The sequence below is a fragment of the Mustela lutreola genome, chromosome 4, assembly GCF_030435805.1.
Source record: "Mustela lutreola isolate mMusLut2 chromosome 4, mMusLut2.pri, whole genome shotgun sequence".
In the NCBI taxonomy this organism is placed as follows: Eukaryota; Metazoa; Chordata; class Mammalia; order Carnivora; family Mustelidae; genus Mustela; species Mustela lutreola.
Genome location: NC_081293.1, coordinates 136,332,081 through 136,349,549, shown reverse-complemented (window position 1 = coordinate 136,349,549; position 17,469 = coordinate 136,332,081). Strand labels below are relative to the sequence as shown.

The following is a 17,469-nucleotide window of genomic DNA, read 5'->3' as shown; positions in this document are numbered from 1 at the left end:
GGCTGGGACTTAGGGAGGGTGAAAGGGTTTGGAATTGGTGTTATGGTGGAAGTGGTGGGTTGGGGATCAAACAGAGATAAATAACAGGATTCTCAAAGAGCTCTGAGAACACTCAGAGAAAGAATCGATGTTAGCCAGATTTAATGTTTGCTACGTTCTCTTTTCTTGCTACCAAGAATTCTTCCCCACTTTCACCCCTCCAGAAAAGATACAGTTGCTCAACTGGTCCCATAACTACACTACTGGATTATAGTGGCCCGCCCACAACTGTCTCTCCCCTTTTCTTTCTGAAGACTCACAACTTGTTTGGTGTGTAGAAGAGTTATCGCAGTTCCACCGGATACAAGAAGAAACAGAACCTGAGAGAATGACTTCCCCCAAAGCTAGGTTAGCTGGGACTTGAATCCAATCTCTGGATTCTAATTTCAGTGATTAGAATTCCCAGTAATTTCTTCATTCCATCACACTGCTATCTTCACTGTTCTTTGTTGCCATGCTTACTTGAAAACCTAGCCTCAGACAGTTTCTTAACTGCTAGTCTACCTTTCCAGTCCACCATACACTCTCCTTTGTTCACCTTCCTGAAGTCAACTTTGCCTGGACTCTGCAGATACTGGAGTCTGAAGAAGAGTGTAGTACACATGAAGGCTCAGTTTGCAAACCAAAAAACCAACTATCAAATTGCAGCTATGGTTTGCAATTTAGAAATAAAGTCAGGCTTGATTCTCAGAGTCTTCTTAGGGCTTCTGATGAGGGAAGACACAAGGAATCGGGAGAGAATGGGCCACCACGGAGTGGGGAAGTGACGGTTGGGATTTTTCTCGAAAATACCCATTGTAGAGTCCTCCTTCTATGAAAACTCCCAGGATAAGGGCTTCCAGACTGGAAACAGCTAGAGCTTTTGGGCTGTGACTCTCTGCCCCCTCCCTCCCTTCCTCCAGCTTTCCAGATTCCCTAACAAATAAAATCCAAGAGTCTTTCCTACAAAATCTTCAGTATAGGATAAACTCTTAGAGCAAACCTGAATCTTTTATTTTGCCTAGGGCGAGTATCTGGTTTTTCAACATCTTAGGCAATCAGTATAAAAACAACGAACGCCTAGTACGCATCTTGGTTATTTGTGAGCGCAATAATATATATATTTTTTAAAATTCAGCTTCCTCTGACCTTGTAACAGTTACTTTCCCACTGTAGACTATGATGCAAATTAAGGCATTTCTATTCTTATTTCAAAGTCTGCTGCATAAAATAAATCTATGCTTTTCAAAGCCCATTGACAGCCTAATGTTCCACATTTAACTACAACAAATCAACACTTCCCCAGATTACTTCATTATTATTTGACTAATTCATTTAAAAATTTACCAAGAAAAATGTGATTTTCATCTCTCATAATTTCTGGTCATCAAAAACAGATAATTCTCCTAACATTCAACTTGGAGCCAAACTGAATCTAAAAAGCTGCCTCAAAAAAACTTTTCTCTACAAAAGAAATCACTAACTTTTAGAATGCATTAAAGTCAACATAAATATAAGTGTGCAGTTCCTTCTTTTAAACATTGTTTTGAAAGCAGTTCTCTCACAAGCTAACTCATCTTAAAACTCCTACTTTTTAATTTGCATTTGTCCCAAAAGCAAACAATTTTTCTGCAGTAGTCTAATCTATTTCCTAATGATACGGTGAAAGAGTAAAATCTTATAGACCAGAATTACAGTGGTATTTCTGCTTTTTAAGCATAAAGAAAAATGAATAAATTTAAGGTGACCACCCCCCTTTAAAAAAAAAAGGCTTCTTCTGTTATATTTAATCCACTTTCACAGTTTTTCTTAATTACACTACAGCTGTCTGGTAAGGCACAACTGACCACTTCCATCATGAAAACAAACTGTACCCCACCATCCAAAGTTCTCGATGAAAAAGCAAATGTTTTTGTGAGCCCAGAGAAAACGGGCGCAGCTGCTCCATTTCACGAGGCAGGCTCCTCTACTCCATTCAGCTGTGAAGAATGGCAATGACTGTAAATTGTTCTTCCTGATCGGTTCCACAATAAAAACAAACCACACTACTTTCAATTTTTCAAAGCCAATTTTTTTAAGCCTCCAGTACACTGGAAACAAGAGTTGTGTTCTTCTGATTCATGGCCTTTGATTTCTGCATAAACGTCCCTGTATGCGTGTAAAAACAGGTCCCTGCAGGATACTCGCAGAGACTGTATTTATTAACTTACCAGATGTACCAGAAGATAGAAACGCCATCAGCCTACCTTTTAAAGCAAGATACTATTTAACAGCTTAAACTGTCTGTGACTAAAGGAGGGCTGTAAAGAGCGCACCGTGTGTGCAGAGGCACTAGGTAGTTCGTGAGAGACTGGCGTGTTCCCAGAGAGGGCAATGGATGCATTTGAACTTGCGTTTGAATGCTCTCCATTAAAATCCATGCTGTGGAATTAAGATTAAGTCATACATCTGCATTTGCAAGCAAAACACTTTGGACTCGGATAGAAGCTAAAATTACTGACAGAATTTTGGTAAGAAACTTCCAAATGTTCCCAATTGACTCACGACACTCAAACAGTGTCTAAGACTTAGACGAGGTCTCCCAGAGTGTAGTCCCAATCAAGCAAACACAGTTTAAAGACATTTGAACACGCCTCCTCTAGATTTATATCAATATAATTTAGTTACTTACAGACATGGACCAATGTACCGATCTCTAGGGAACATTAGAAAACACACACAAAAATAGACAGCTGTTTCTTAAGGGGGAGACAAATAATTTATAAATAGAAGCTTTAAGACTTTCTTTGCACACCTCCAGGGATCCCTCTTGTACTGATCCTATGACACTGCCCACCACCTCCCCCACCTCCATGGAGACCCTGAGTGGGCCCCAGCTAAAACGAGGCCAGTCTAAGTTGTTAGTGGCTTCGGATGAATTCTTGGGTTGCTGTCAATTTCTACCCCCAATCCCAAGATTTTTTGCAGAAACATAAGGATATAATCTACTTTCGAACAGCTTTTCATTCTGACTCATGACTAGAGTGTTGCAATGGAATGTAAATGTGATCGAACGTCAAGGAGATAAAAACAAGAAAATGTTCAGATTTGAGAACCTCCACTTGGGTGACAAAACTATTGGCGTGAAGTTACCGATGATGTCTAATAGAAGACAGCCATCAGTATCACCTACATCGATAAATGAGTTGCTACTGAAAATAACACCCCGTGCTGCTGCAGTGACTGTCATCTCCTAAGCACACCAGTCACCCAACTTTTCCAAGTGTCTCCTGTTGAATGTTCCCTTCCCAAACTATGAGATTGACAAATTCGTTCCTTCCAGAAACCCCAGCAATATGTGACGTAAGGTAAAGGAAGCTCTCATGAAGGTGCTGACTCCATTTTCAATAGGCTCTATCAATAATGGCATGTATTAGATATTGATGGAGTCTACACAATTTTGGCACATTTTGCATAAAAGCGGGAGATGCAATTATCCTGGTCTTCAAAGAGCTAAAAAACAAAACAAAAAATTACACACCTCACACACACGTATGCCTCTAGCTACTCTTGTTCTCCATCTCCTTCATTGCTTCCTCTTATTCTACCAGCTCTGTTATTCTCCAGGGCTTTTCTCTTCTTACTGGACCTATAAGGGATCTCATCCAATACTATAACTCAAGACATACCAATACGCCTTTGACAAGCAAAGTTGTTTCTAAAGAACAAGCATTTTTCTTGAGCTACAGACCATACTTCCCATATTTCGAACTGCCTACTCAATTTCACCAACTGGATGCCCCAAGAGCAGTTCATCTGGATAATGTATTCCAAAAAGGAATACATTGTTTTCCACCAGTGAACTTGCTCCTCTTTCTGTATTCACTCCCTCAATTCATGGGAGTCATTAGGGATTTCTCCCTCTCCCTCGAGTCTCATATCCATTCAAAGTTGGGTCAATTCTACCTCCTCCATACCCCTCAAACTTGTCTGCTCCTCCCCATGGTCACCGTTCTAATTCGACACCATCCTAACTGAACCTCTCCTCAACTTTCTGCCTTCCCTGACTTCCTCCTCTAGCTCTCAGCCAGATAATCTTTCTAAATATTCAGACCACCTTCCTTGTTTAAATAAGGAGAAACACAGGACATCTTGGTGGAGGGTGGGGGGAGAAAATTCAAAGAATGGAGTTTCAAGAGTAGGAGAGACTTAAGAATGTTGATGAGCTGAAAGGAAAGAGCCTAAAATAAGGAAGAAATAAAAGAGCAAATGATCAACAGAGGAAGGTCCCAGAGCACGCAGCAAGCTCAAGAGCACTGGAGGAGGAGTCGGAGCGGAGAACAGTGAACACACACTTTCCTATGAGGCAGAAAGACTATAAGGATGGCCGAAGGTGAATAGAAGTCTGGATGTGGAGGGGTGGCACGCTGAGGGAGCATATGCCAGATACTATCTATTTCCTCAGAAAAAGGACAAGGGCAATGAGTCATTACTTTAAAATTAGGGGGTCAGGAGAGCTGAGGCTCCTGAGAAAAGTTGTTCCAGTTTCGAATACTTACTACAGATAATAAAAAATGCAGCTCATAAAAAACAGGTTGGAGAAAAATTTTAAAAAGAGAAGAAAGTCATTCTGAGTGCTGAGCTAGAGGCAGAAATCGTAAATCTGTACCAGGGTCAGTCTGCACCGTAAGAGGAATGCTGGTTGCAAAGGCGGTGGGCAGGAGACCAGGGAAGAGTAGGATTATGGTGCTGATGGGTTTTAAGTTCCCAACAGCTCTCAATACCTACCTTCATCCAGTTAGGTCTGCTTCCCCAAGGCCAGTGGCCATTTCTTTCCTCTGCTTCTCCTGGACCCTATGTTCTGACCATCATAAATGTGCTGTACCACTGCTAGAACACTCCAAGCTGTCAGAACTCTGTCTTAGGACATGCTGCTTCCTCTACATAAATGTGCTTCCCTCTACCCCTCTCCACCTCTCTCCATTCTTTAAGGAAACGAAAAGGAACACTCCAAGATAAATTTCACTGGCCAAGGTCAGCAGGCCACCAAGCCCACTAGGTGGGTGCAGATGGAGCACTCTACAAGCATTTGATTGGTGAAAGCATCGTATGATTTGTAGGGCATCCTAGTCTCCTAGCTTCCCACAGTATGTAATAAACTTTTTTTTTTTTTTTTTTTTTTAAGATTTATTTGTCAGAAAGACACAGAGAGAAAGAGCACGAGCGGGGGAGTGGCAGGCAGAAGGAGAGGGAGAAGCAGGCTCCCTGAACTGAGCCGGGAGCCCGATGCAGGACTTGATCTCAGGACCCCAGGATGACAACATGAGCCAAAGGCAGACCTTAACTGACTGAGCCACCCAGGGACCCCTGTAAATAAGCCTGTCTATTATTCCTGAGGTCCTAATTTCTGTGACCCAATGTAAAACTTAAAATAGGATACTTAAAGTTCTCTACATCTGAAAAAGCAGACAATGGTGGGTGCTTACCTTTTTTTTTTTTTTTTTTTTTTTTTGAGATTTTTGTATAATTAAGTCTCCCTAATTGACAGAAGCAGATTTACGGAATTTTCCGTCCCTAGTTCTAGAGCTACTTCCTTTGCCATGTTTCCCTTACAGACACAGGAGTATCAGGGGCTCATTCTGACTGCTGTGTCCAAATGTGTACAATACAGACATGCAAAAGCTAAACTTCCAGACAGATGAATGAAAGGGGACAACTGGATTTGAAGCTTCTGCTCTATCTTTCTTGATGCAGAGTTCTAAAATTTCTGCTGCGATGGGCCTTTTAGTACTATCCATTATGGCCCTGCCTTTTAGTCCTCTCTACCTGCTGTGCCACAGAATGTACAAGTATGATTTAGACGCACATTCATTAATTCAGGAAACACTGACTACTAAATATGTTACAGACATTGGGGAAAATACAAAACATGAATAAAAGGGGAAGGAGAAAAACATGCCCAAACTATTAAATACAATAAAGTAAGTGCTACAATATAGCTATGCATTCATTCAACAAATATCAAAGCCCTAATACTTATCTGGCACTTGGGTGGGGCTGAGGATTTTGCAGTGTAAGAAACAAGAGAACACACAAAAACTTATCCTCAAGGAGTGTAATTAGTTAACAGAGCAGCAAAGAAAATGAAGCACACAAACGGAAGGCAGCAAGTCCTTCCAGACTGGGAGAAGAGCAGAGGCCCCATCCCAGAAGGGGCCGTCAGCGGACCTTGGAGGAGGAGCAGAAGGAACGCACAACAGGAGAGGAGGGTGGTCCTGGGACCAAACAGCCCTGACAAGTTCGAGAACAGGGTGGGGAGTCAGAACGGCAAAAATAACTTGCTCCAGCAGGAAACCCAAAGGGAGAAAAGTAACCCAAAATACGGCAAGGACAAAAGAGAAAATCCCTGTCTGAACATGAGGTTGGCAAAACCATGCTCCGTCTCTTTAGGGGACAACAAAGACTGCTTCTCTGTTTTCATTGTTCTCCAGAGGTATAGAAAAATAAAATTTCACATGCAATGAATTTGACTGACTTCTCACTTTAAATGTGATCAATCTGCCAGGGTACTAAGTATAAAAAAACCCATATATGTTAATTAGTTAACGAATGAGCCAGCAAACTCCATAAGGAACCAAAACAAATGAACTTCCAGGTTACCCTACCTCCTAGGCTTAGAATTCAAACAAACAGACCAACCAACCTTTGTAAGATAGGATCGTTATGAACATGGGGGAAAAACCCTAATAAAAAAGCCCATATGGTCACTTTCAGAGTACAATGTGCATGCTAAACAAATAAATATTTACATATCTGGGAGAAAGCAAATTACTAGAACACAAAAAAGTGAGAAGGGTAATGCGAAGCATCTACTTTAGTAGGAGAAGCTATTCTAGAGCACACAGGATGACACAGGGGATCTCATCCGGGCCTTGCTTCTTGCTAGCTTTGTAACCTTGGGCAAGTTACTTAGTTTGAGCTTCTTCGTATGTAATACAGAAGTATAATAATAGTATCTACCTCAAAGCATTACTTTGAGGATTAGACTAGTAAATTTATGTAAAGCTCTTAAAACAGTACCTGGCACTAAAGTGAAACTCTTATTGTGGCACACGGGGTGGGGGGTGGTAATTGTTATTATGATCTGAAGCTGAGTACCTTACTGCAGAATTCATATTAGCCAATGATGATCTCCTGGAAAATTGTTTATCCTCTTAGGAAACTCTGGGAAAATGCTGCTTTATTAATGAAATAATTTTAGTTACTAATACCCTAGAGTTGAAACCTAAAATAAACACGCTTAACAATGCAAACTGTTTAATCCTACTTTGGGTTGCCAGCTTCATTTCTTGGAATGTTCACTATTCACAACAAACAGTAACAGTGATCTCTGAAGCAATACACTCCTGCCATCATTTTAAGGTGAAAGGACTTGAAAAGCCAGAACTTGAAATCGTTGCCTAGATTTCATTAGGCCAGAAGTTCTGTGAATGCAGAACAGGCAGGAATGCTTATAGAAGCCACCGAAATATAATTTGCCCCAGACTGTACGTTTCCATGAGGGCAGGAACTTTTGTTGTATTCATCAGTTCAACATCCAGACTTGTGTAGAACATAGCAAGATCACAGTAGGTTTTAATAAATGAACAATTATACATCTGCAAAAAATGACATTTATTTCAATGATAAAAAAGGAATATTGGGTAAGTTTTAAAACAATCACACCTTTGAACTTTAAATGAGTGCTGAGTTTTTCCTTAACACTAACCAGCTCACAATGTAAGAGGGAAAAAAAAATTAAGCACCTCCGAGTTCTTCAAGATAGTCTAAAGAGGGCTGTAGGTTTTAGACCAAAGTAGCACCTGCACAATTTAGAAGAATAAATTCAACAAGAAATGGTTATGAATCTATAAATTATAAGGCTTTGGGGCTTCTTTTATTATGTGAGTAACAGCAAGTATTTTCTGGACTTGCAGCTGGAGCACTGTTTCTCAACTGCATGAGGACCTACTTTATTCACGACAAAGTTTGAAACCTGAGGCAATATCAGTTTATTAATCAGATGAACTTTAATGCTGAACAGTAAAGTTTTACTTCCTAATATAAATTGTTGGCCTGCAGATATAAGTAACAAATAGTAGGTCACTGGGTTTGCCTGCGATAAGCAGTAACTTGTAGTAAAAAAATATTTTTAAAATTGGGTTGAGTTTAACTACATATATAGCCTAGGAGGAAAAAAAAATGGACAAGTAAATTTTGCTGCTTATTGGGCCATGGCACAATCAGTTTTTTTGGTAAAGATTTTATTTATTTGTAAGAGAGAGTGAGAGAGAGAGAGCGAGAGAGAGCACGCGTGCCAGAGAACAAGCAAGGGGAGCCGCAGGCAGGAGAAGTGGGCTCCCTGCTGAGCAAGAAGCCTCAGGTAGGATTCAATCCCAGGACCCTGGGATCATGACCTGAGCTGAAGGCAGATGCTCACCCAACTGAGCTACCCAGGCATCTCCACAGTTTTACTGAAACGAGAAAATTACTCCATTTGGGTTCTAACTGCCATCTTCCGATCGTAACATAAAACTATTATTGCATTATTAAAACAATCTGTGACTGAAGAGAACTGTTCTACCACTATATAACATACACAAACATACACACACACACACCCCATACTTTCTTGGCTACAAATTCAATAAGTTTTCAGAAAAACATCCCGAAGATACTGAATAGGAAGACAATAATTATTTCTAAAATCTTGGGGAGGACGTAGGATTTCTAAAACTTCAAATAGTTATGTGTGCTTATTAAATGAGCCTGTAAGAATCCCAGCTCTCCCTCCAACTAGCAGCCCTCTTCTCTCCGCTCACTATTCCCTAGCTAAATAGAAAGTAAATTCAAATCAACCTTCTTTCAGTTCTACAGGAACGCTGGGCTCTGCAGTATGCAGCCCCAAAGTCACCCCCATCCTCCATCGTCCTACAGTTCCTGCTTGCTCATCTATTAGATTAAGTGCCCCTGAGTACACAGCACCTCTCGACTTTCCACTTTATTAACTGTTTAATGATCTGTCTCCCCACCTGACTGAAAGTCAAGGGAGGGACCTTACCTTACGAGGGACCTTACCTTACCCTACTAGTGCTTATCCTAGTGTATCCCTACTCCCTGGCACAGTGCCTGGCATAGAGTCAGAAGCTCAGTAAATACTTATTGAACATCTGAACATTGGAATGATTTCTCAGTCGTTCAGTCACAATTATTGCCTACTATAAGAATGTGAACTTCTTAAGGCCAAAGCCTACATAATCCTCAGCAGAGGCCTAATTCGAAACCTGACAGGGATGGAACTCAATCAAGGACTGATAGTGCAAGAAGAGATAAAAAATTGCTTAGGTCAATGAATTGTTACTTTTTTTTAAAAAAAGATTTTATTTACTTTTGGAGAGAGAGAGAGAACGCACTCAAGCAGGGGCGAGGAGCAGAGGGAAAGGAGCTACCTACTGCCCCGGCAACTTTCGATTTTAAAAGACAACTTTTAGGGCTTTAATACTAAACTACACATATTATTAAATTTGCTTAATATAACTCATTTCCTTCTTCATAGAAGCTGAAGAAAGGAAATATCAAAACAGAAATTTAATCTAAATTAGGAGTTTTTGTAAGTTTCTGAGACAATGGTATCATTTCATTAAATATTATTATTACTTATTATTAAGCACTGGAGTATTATTGCAAGAAACAAAAGGAATATTTTGAGAGAAAGATTTCAAGACCAGAGTAAGGATTTAGCTACCAGAGGAAAAGGGACAGAAAGAATAAAGTGGTGAGAGACAGAAGACAGGGTTAGAAGGAATTAAGCCTTTTGATCAGGGAGATGCTGTCCTCCCCAGCCTAAGTGAAAAGCTGTGGATTTGTTGGATTTGGGATGGGAAAACTAGGAACAGAGCTTCAGTAATTTAAGGATAAGAAGCCAATACATCTGATCTGAGGTGTCCTAAAAAAAATTAATGATGGTAAGAATTAGAGCAAAGATGGTCACCAGTAGTAGGCAGTGACAGGTGAAGACAAATATGCTCAGTGCTGAGACAGACTAGCAGGTACATATAGGGAAGGAAGTGCTTTCAAAGGAAACAGAAAGCCAGCTGCAGAGATAAGAGGTTAAACCAGTCAAAGAAATTCTAGAAGCCAAGATCAAAAAGGGTGCTAAGAGAAAGGGCAGGGTATTCTGGCAAGACATCTAAATGGTCCTAGAGTATAAACAGTGAATCACAGATGGTAAACAATGAGGCAGAGTAATCCGACCAGTACAGACAACAGTAGAAATACTACCTCATTGTTAGAACATGCTTGTTTCTAATCAATTCTGGCACTGTTACTTAACGAACTTCTTCATGAACTCCAAACCTGCTTCAAGTGATCCAGCTCCCGTCATGGCCCTGAGATGCTCTTTTGTAATCTGTGCAACTGGCCTAGATGCTGAGAATTGCCTCTGAAAGTGTTCACACTATCCCAGCTTCCACGGTCTCCGTTCAATCTAAACAATTCTGTCTTTCATTAAGTCGTTTATATCCATCATATAACTTCATATTATTTTATTATTTAAAGATAAATAAATCTTTATTTAAAATTGTCTTATTTTAGAGAGACAGAGTGAGAGTGCACACACATGGGGTGGGAGGCAGAAGGAGGCAGAAGGAGAGAGTGAATCGAAAGCAGACTCCACACCCGGTGCGGAGCCTGAAGTGGGCCTCAATCCCACGACCCTGAGATCATGACCTGAGCTGAAATCGAGAGTCAGATCCTTAACCAACTGAGCCACTCAGTCACTCCAAGGCATTTTATTTAAAAAAAATTTTTTTAATTAGGTCAATCTTTCTCTATTCTATTCTCTATTCTATTCTACACACTGTAATTTCTGTATTCCAAATTACTCAAAATATCAGTGGCTACTGGTTTGGAAGTTCTTGGGTTGGTATAAGACAAATGTGTCCTTGATACTGCCAGTTTGTAAGGGATTTCAGTTTCCTTTCTTTTTACTGTAATGGGTTTGCAAGATGACTCCCCAGATGGCAGTGGCTCTTTGTGCCTGCCATATCCCACTGCAACCTCATACCTAATTGCTGTCTGATATCACCTTGGCACCCTTTCAGCATTACTAAGCATTTTCTCCCATTGAATATCTCTTTTAGATTACTTGCTATTAGATGCATTATTTTACTATTTCCTATGATACTTTTAAACCTTTTTAGTATCTTTGTGATACTTCTCTTATTTCGCTCTTTGAGATACTTCCCAATTTCCTGTCACCTACAAAATTGGTTGACACACTGTTCATTTCCAATTTTAGATTTTTAAGTTAAATGCAGTAGGTAATATGCCTTCATGAAGCTGCATCTCATCTTCAGCATGAATTTAAGTTGCAAGTCATCATGTGAAGTCAGCAAACCTGAATTCACTCATTACACAAATTACACACTCTCAATTTTGTCATTAGCTGTAAACTAAAGTTAAAATGAGTTTTCAGGGGCATTTATTTTTGTACAATGTGTATATCTGGTTTAGTTTTGCTCCTTCATTTCTTTGAGATTGAGTTACTGTAGAAGAAAGGATTCTTTTTTTAAAAAAAGTGACACTTTAAATTTCAAATCTTGAATACATTTCAATTTTAAAAATTCAAATAAATATTTTCGGTTCTCTAGTAACTGTAAAAACGTCATTGGTTTCACTTAAATAAAAGGCACCTTAATTAAACAGCAATGATCCATTCAGTATTTACGTTCTACCTCATTGTATTTATGAGGGTTATATTTATTTTTTCCTCCTGTACTGTTTATAATTTTCTTTTTCCTGTACTCAAAACACATCTTAAAATAAAATTTGGCTAGAGAATTTCAGGATATTTATTTCCTAAATACCGGACTCACATAAACATAAAACTCCTGGTTTACATCCTTGTTTACATAATATCACTCTAGTTTTCTCTAATTTCTTCGGATAGTACCAACTTAAAAGCATTTAAAAAAGCCTAATCAAATTTAAAAGAATCAAGTCAGTGTTATTCAATGTCTTTTTAGTTAAATTCTGCTAAATCTTAAACTTCACAGTAGGTTTTTGACTTAAGAATCTTTCAAGAAAACACAGTCTAATCCAACTCAGGTAAGTTACTGGTTAAACATGTACAATTTAGAAAAAAAATATGGCAAGGCCATGTATGGTGGCTCAGTCTTGGAGAGATGTTTACACAGGGAGTCCTGGCTCTGTCTACACTATATTATGACCCTTGTCATCGCCTGCCCTGGAGCAGTTACATATGTGTCTACTTCTCCCATTAAGCCAGTCTCTCCTAAAGGGCAGAAGCAATCTGAAACCTTTGTATCTTCCACAGCACTCTGCACAAAGCAGCCACGCCATAAATGTCTGCAGAGTTGTGTCAGAAGAGCAAAGTTCTTGGGTTTGCTTTAATATACAAGTCCCATGAAAAATGAAAGCAAAAGTAACTGAGGTGAGTGGGCTTGGGGGGTGGGCAGGAGGAGGTGGTAGTGGTTAAGAATGTTAGCAAGTAACCTCAAATGAAAATACTTAAATGGGATCTTAACGCATCAATAATCACTAATCTTGAAAAAAGTCAAGATTTTTTAAAAAAAAATAAATAAATAAAAGGAACTTTTCATTATTCCCAAAGTAGAAGACGGGGAAGCTTCGTTATTTGGTTTGAAAGTATTTTCTGAATTAGGCACGCCCGTATGACACAGCCAATATAAATAATTTGTTCTCTTGGTGTTGCCACCGCTGAACAATGATGAACAGATCAACAGTACAGGAATTCCCCAATGAAGAGTGACCCATTGTGTAGAAAATAGATCCTAAAACAAGGGACTGTATTGAGAATTAGGTTTCTACTTTCTGAATTCTTGCACACCCTTAGTCCCTAGCACCCATCAGTAAGTCTCCTGGTAAACCTGAAACTGATCTTCCAACGGCAATGTCATTCAATGCAACAAATATTTATTGTGCACCCACTGTATGCAGAGGCATATGAATGAAAACCCAAGAAAAAAGGGCCTGCAAAGGAGACTGAGAAGCAATGATCAGGAAAGAAGGAAAAGATATGGAGGAGGGTGGGGGGGGTATGGAATCCAAGAGAGAAGAGATTGGTCACCATTCTCAGATGTCAGAAAGATTGGAAACCTGAGATTCCAGAAGAAAAGAAAAAAATTCTAACTGTAAATGCAAAATACTAGGATCAATGAACAAAATGAAGAACTTAAATTTTCCATGTTTAGAATAATTCTATTTTGTGAACCTATTCCCTAAGAATAAGTTCCAGTTCTATTAATTACCAACTTCCCTACCATCCAGAGTTGAAGTTTCTTCCTTTTCCCTCTTATAACAAATGCAATCACTTACCAAATCCTATCAGTCATACTCACATGATTATGGTCACAGACATGGTAGTACAGGTTGTGTACTGCACAAGAGTGCCACATCTGCAGGGAGGAGTATTCACACTATGGTTGTGTATGTTTTCCAGTAGATGGCAGTCAAGTGTCTTTCTCTCATTAAATACATGTATTATAACAATTTTCTAACAAATGGAAGTAAGAGGTCTTAAAGACAGGGCGTCTTTTTAATTCCTAGAATTCACTGAGTGGGTTAGTGATAGCCCAAAAATGTTTCCCACCCATTTTCCTTTAAGATTTATTTGAGAGAGAGAGAGAAAGAGAGAGAGAGCTGGGGTGGGGTGGGGTGGCGTGGGGAGGGTGGGTGGAATGGGCAGAGGGAGAGGAAGAGAGAAACCCAAGCAGATGCTGCGCTGAGCATGGAGCCCTATTAAGGACTTAATTTTATGATCCTGAGATCATGACCTGAGCAGCAACCAAGAGCCGAATACCTAACCGCTTAACCAACTGAGCCCCACTGTTGCCTATTTTCTAGTCTTCATTCTGGATCCAGCCACCAGAAATCAGACTCACATGACATCTTACCATAGCTTCCAACCTAATTCCTTAATTTCTCCACACTTGAGTGCATCCCACAAATATCTGAGAAGTTTCCCAAAGACCAGTCCCACTAGCACAACTTCTCTTTCCAAAAAGCCTTCAGTAGCCCTAGGTCGTCTAGTCTCTTCAAGCTCACACTCAAGGCCCTTCATACTATGCCCGTAATCTTTTCTGGTCTCGTCAGTCACTACTGACCAGGAGATATCCTGCTCTCAGTCACATCTGAATCAATCTACCTTCCATATATCCTGTCCCTCCCTACTTCACCACCTTTGTTCATGTCATTTCCTCTGCCTGGAATTCTCTCTGAACTTAGTCTTCTTGCTACAAGCTCTATAGTAGTGTATTTGGGGGACAGGTTTTGGAGGACTAGATACTGGTCTAGCTAGCAAGCAGCAAAACCAAAAAAAAAAAAAAAAAAAAGTATTCCTCCCCCCCCCCCCCCCCGGCCCCTGGTGTTTGCTGCCATTCCTGTTAACTATTGGTGATAAACTTACGAGTTAAAACAAGGACGATCTTTGTAATACCTCACAAATCTGTGGAACAGAAATTTGGACAGTACTTCTGTTCTGTGTAGTACTACTCTGAGTAGGCTCTCTGGTACTGGGATCCAGTTAGCAATGGGCTCTCTGGAGGCTCCCCATGCCTTCTGCTGGTCACAGATGGAGATCTTCATTCTTGAAGATGCTGCTTAAATTCCCCTTCCTCCAAAAATCCTTTCCAGGCCTTTCAGTCAAGTTTAATCTCTCCTTGCTCCAGATGCTCTGGTACTTTTTTCTTCATTAATTGAAGAAATTAATTTTCTTCATTAATTGCCTATTCATAATCTTACATTAGGTTTTCATTTAGGTCAGAAGCAAAAGAGAGAAAGGCAAAGGGAACAGTAGAATGCTTCAACTGTATGAAATTTTGTTAAAGGTTAAAGAGGACACAAAATACTCAATGTGACTGAACTCTTGTGGAAACAAGTACAGGGACTGATCTACATGTACACAAGGTTTTTTAAATATATGGATAAAGTCACGTTTATCCTAAATTATTAGTATTTGTAATTATTCTACATTCCAGGAAAGAAAATTAAGTGGAAAAAATTTATTATCTTGTTCATCATGCTTAATGATAATTTCTTGCATTTATTTTTGTCCTCAAAAATGTTCAAAATGGAACTTTCCCTTGTTTAAGTAAAATCCATATCTTGAATAAACTGAAGAGACATACCAATGCAACTGAAATTTATTAAAATCAATAATTCAAACTACACAGTTTAAAGAAACTATATAAAAAGTTTAATTTTGAATTAGAAAGGACATAAAAGATGTAGTGCAATCTTATTATGATGATGCAAATGAGGGCCACAAAATGTGACCAAACTAAAAAGAACTGATTTTGAGTATAAAAACAAATAAAACTGAAGCTATAAAGATCTGTGAGCTAAAACATGTATAGAAACGTTGATGGCTGAAGCTTTGCGCAGTGGCAGTATTGTAGCCAATGAGGTTTATCCAAGGCGCGATAATTGCTAATAGAAACATTGATGGTTGGGACGCCTGGGTGGCTCAGTCAGTTAAACATCTACCTTCCGCTCAGGTCATGATCCCACAGTCCTGGGATGGAGTCACACATCAGGCTCCTTGCCTGGCAGGGAGCCTGATTCTCCCTCTCCAGCTCCCCCTGCTTCTGCTCTCTTTCTCCCCATCTCTGTCAAATAAATAAATAAATAAATAAATTTTTAAAAAAAGAAACACTGATGGCAGCATAGTCTATGAGAAAGAGAGTGCAAGTGTCTACTACACTCCTAAATAATAAATGATGGCATCTTCATGCAAAGAAGTATCAGCCAATAGTTCAAATGAATGACAGTTACCACCAACATGATGATTCTGACAAATAACGACATTGTGTAAAGAAAACAATTTGCAGCAGAATGCAAAGAAAATGGCAGCACTTAGATAAACTTATAAAATAAGCAAAACAAAAACCACATATAGTTTGGAATTACACATAGTATGTGGTATAAGAAAATGGCATGGAGGATCAGAGGGGTCCACAGGTAGCTTCCATAGTATCCATCCATACTGCTTGTTGCTGAAGCTTAGGGTAGGCATGTGAATACATGATGTATTATGCTCTACAGCTTGAAAGTTTTATTACTTTATAACAGTATTTCAAGGTTAAAAAATAAAGAGAAAGCGAGCAAGCCTGGGACACCTGGGTGGCTCAGTTGGTTAAGCACCTGCCATTGGCTTAGGTTATGATCTGAGAGTCGTGGGATCGAGCCCCACATCAGGCTTCCTGCTCAGGGGAGTCTGCTTCTCCCTCTCTCTCTGCTGCTCCCTCTCAACTCATGTTCTCCAACCCCCACCCCCTCACGGGCTCTCTCTCAAATAAATAAAATCTTAAAATTTAAAAAAGAGATCCATCAAAACTTCTCTTCCACTTTTGTCTTTGAAGTATTCACTATAAAAATTCTGCATAAACAGGGAAATAACTGTACAGTCGACAAGTAGAAGAGCTCAAAAACATTGGGATGGGCTGTGACATGAGGGAAAGGAATCAAAGAAGTCTCTGGTTTTCCAAATAAGGTAACAAAACAAAAAAAAACCTAAGTAATCAAACATTTAAAAATTATTTTAAATAAATCATACTCCAGCTCCTTCCCTGAGTTTTTGCATGTTGATTTTTTACAAGCGTCTCCCAACCCTGGAGCCTTCACTCTGGATGGACAAAAAGGAGACAGGAATGAACACAACAGAGACCCCACTGTGGCCTCTGCAAAGGTGGTGGCAGCAGAAGCAACAGCATAACTAAGATTCAAGGAGCACACACCGTGGATCAGGCACTGATAGCCTGGAGCTTTACCAGCCTGCTGCACTCAATCCCCACAAAGGCCCTGCAGGGTGGGAATCACTATCATGTTCATTACAGGGAGGCTAAAGGACTTGCCAAGGCCACACAGCTAGCAAGAGAGGGAGCCAGGCCTCTGGCCAGACCCAGACACGTCCTCAGTGTTCCTCTGCCTGTCTATTCCAGATTATAGTGATCAGATATCCAAAAATCAACGCATCTTCAAAAAAGTTACTTCATTTACATCCGGCTCCAAAACATGTTTAATGGAATTGGAAGCAGCTTTGCTTTGGCATTTGCAGGATTTCCATTTCTGCAGCCCAGCACCAGGAACTTTATAGATCACTCTCCTACAAAAGCACCTGTACTATGTCCACATGGTTGTCAAGGTTTAAAAACGAATACAAATAATAACAGAAGCAATTCCAAGGGGAATTTTTCTTTTGTGGGAGAGGATTAGATGGAAACACTGTAAAAAATGAAAAAGGAGCACCATCTGGAATAATTTTATTTTCTCACATCTTGGATACCTCATAGTGTGCAACAGCATGAAAAATAAAGGATCAAGAGTCCTGAGGTTGAGGAGTCTCAAGGTCTTAGAATCCAAAAAGCCATCTTGACTACAAAATATAATTAA

The 17,469-nt window shown here is 39.7% G+C and overlaps 1 protein-coding gene and 1 pseudogene across 1 annotated transcript in view; one reads left to right on the top strand and one right to left on the bottom strand.

The window, feature by feature from the left end:
• UMAD1 (UBAP1-MVB12-associated (UMA) domain containing 1) overlaps positions 1-17,469 on the bottom strand; it is a 218,985-nt gene that overhangs the window by 97,938 nt on the left and 103,578 nt on the right. The gene's annotated exons all lie outside the window — the stretch shown is intronic.
• On the top strand, positions 15,451-15,524 carry LOC131830893 (U4 spliceosomal RNA; annotated as a pseudogene).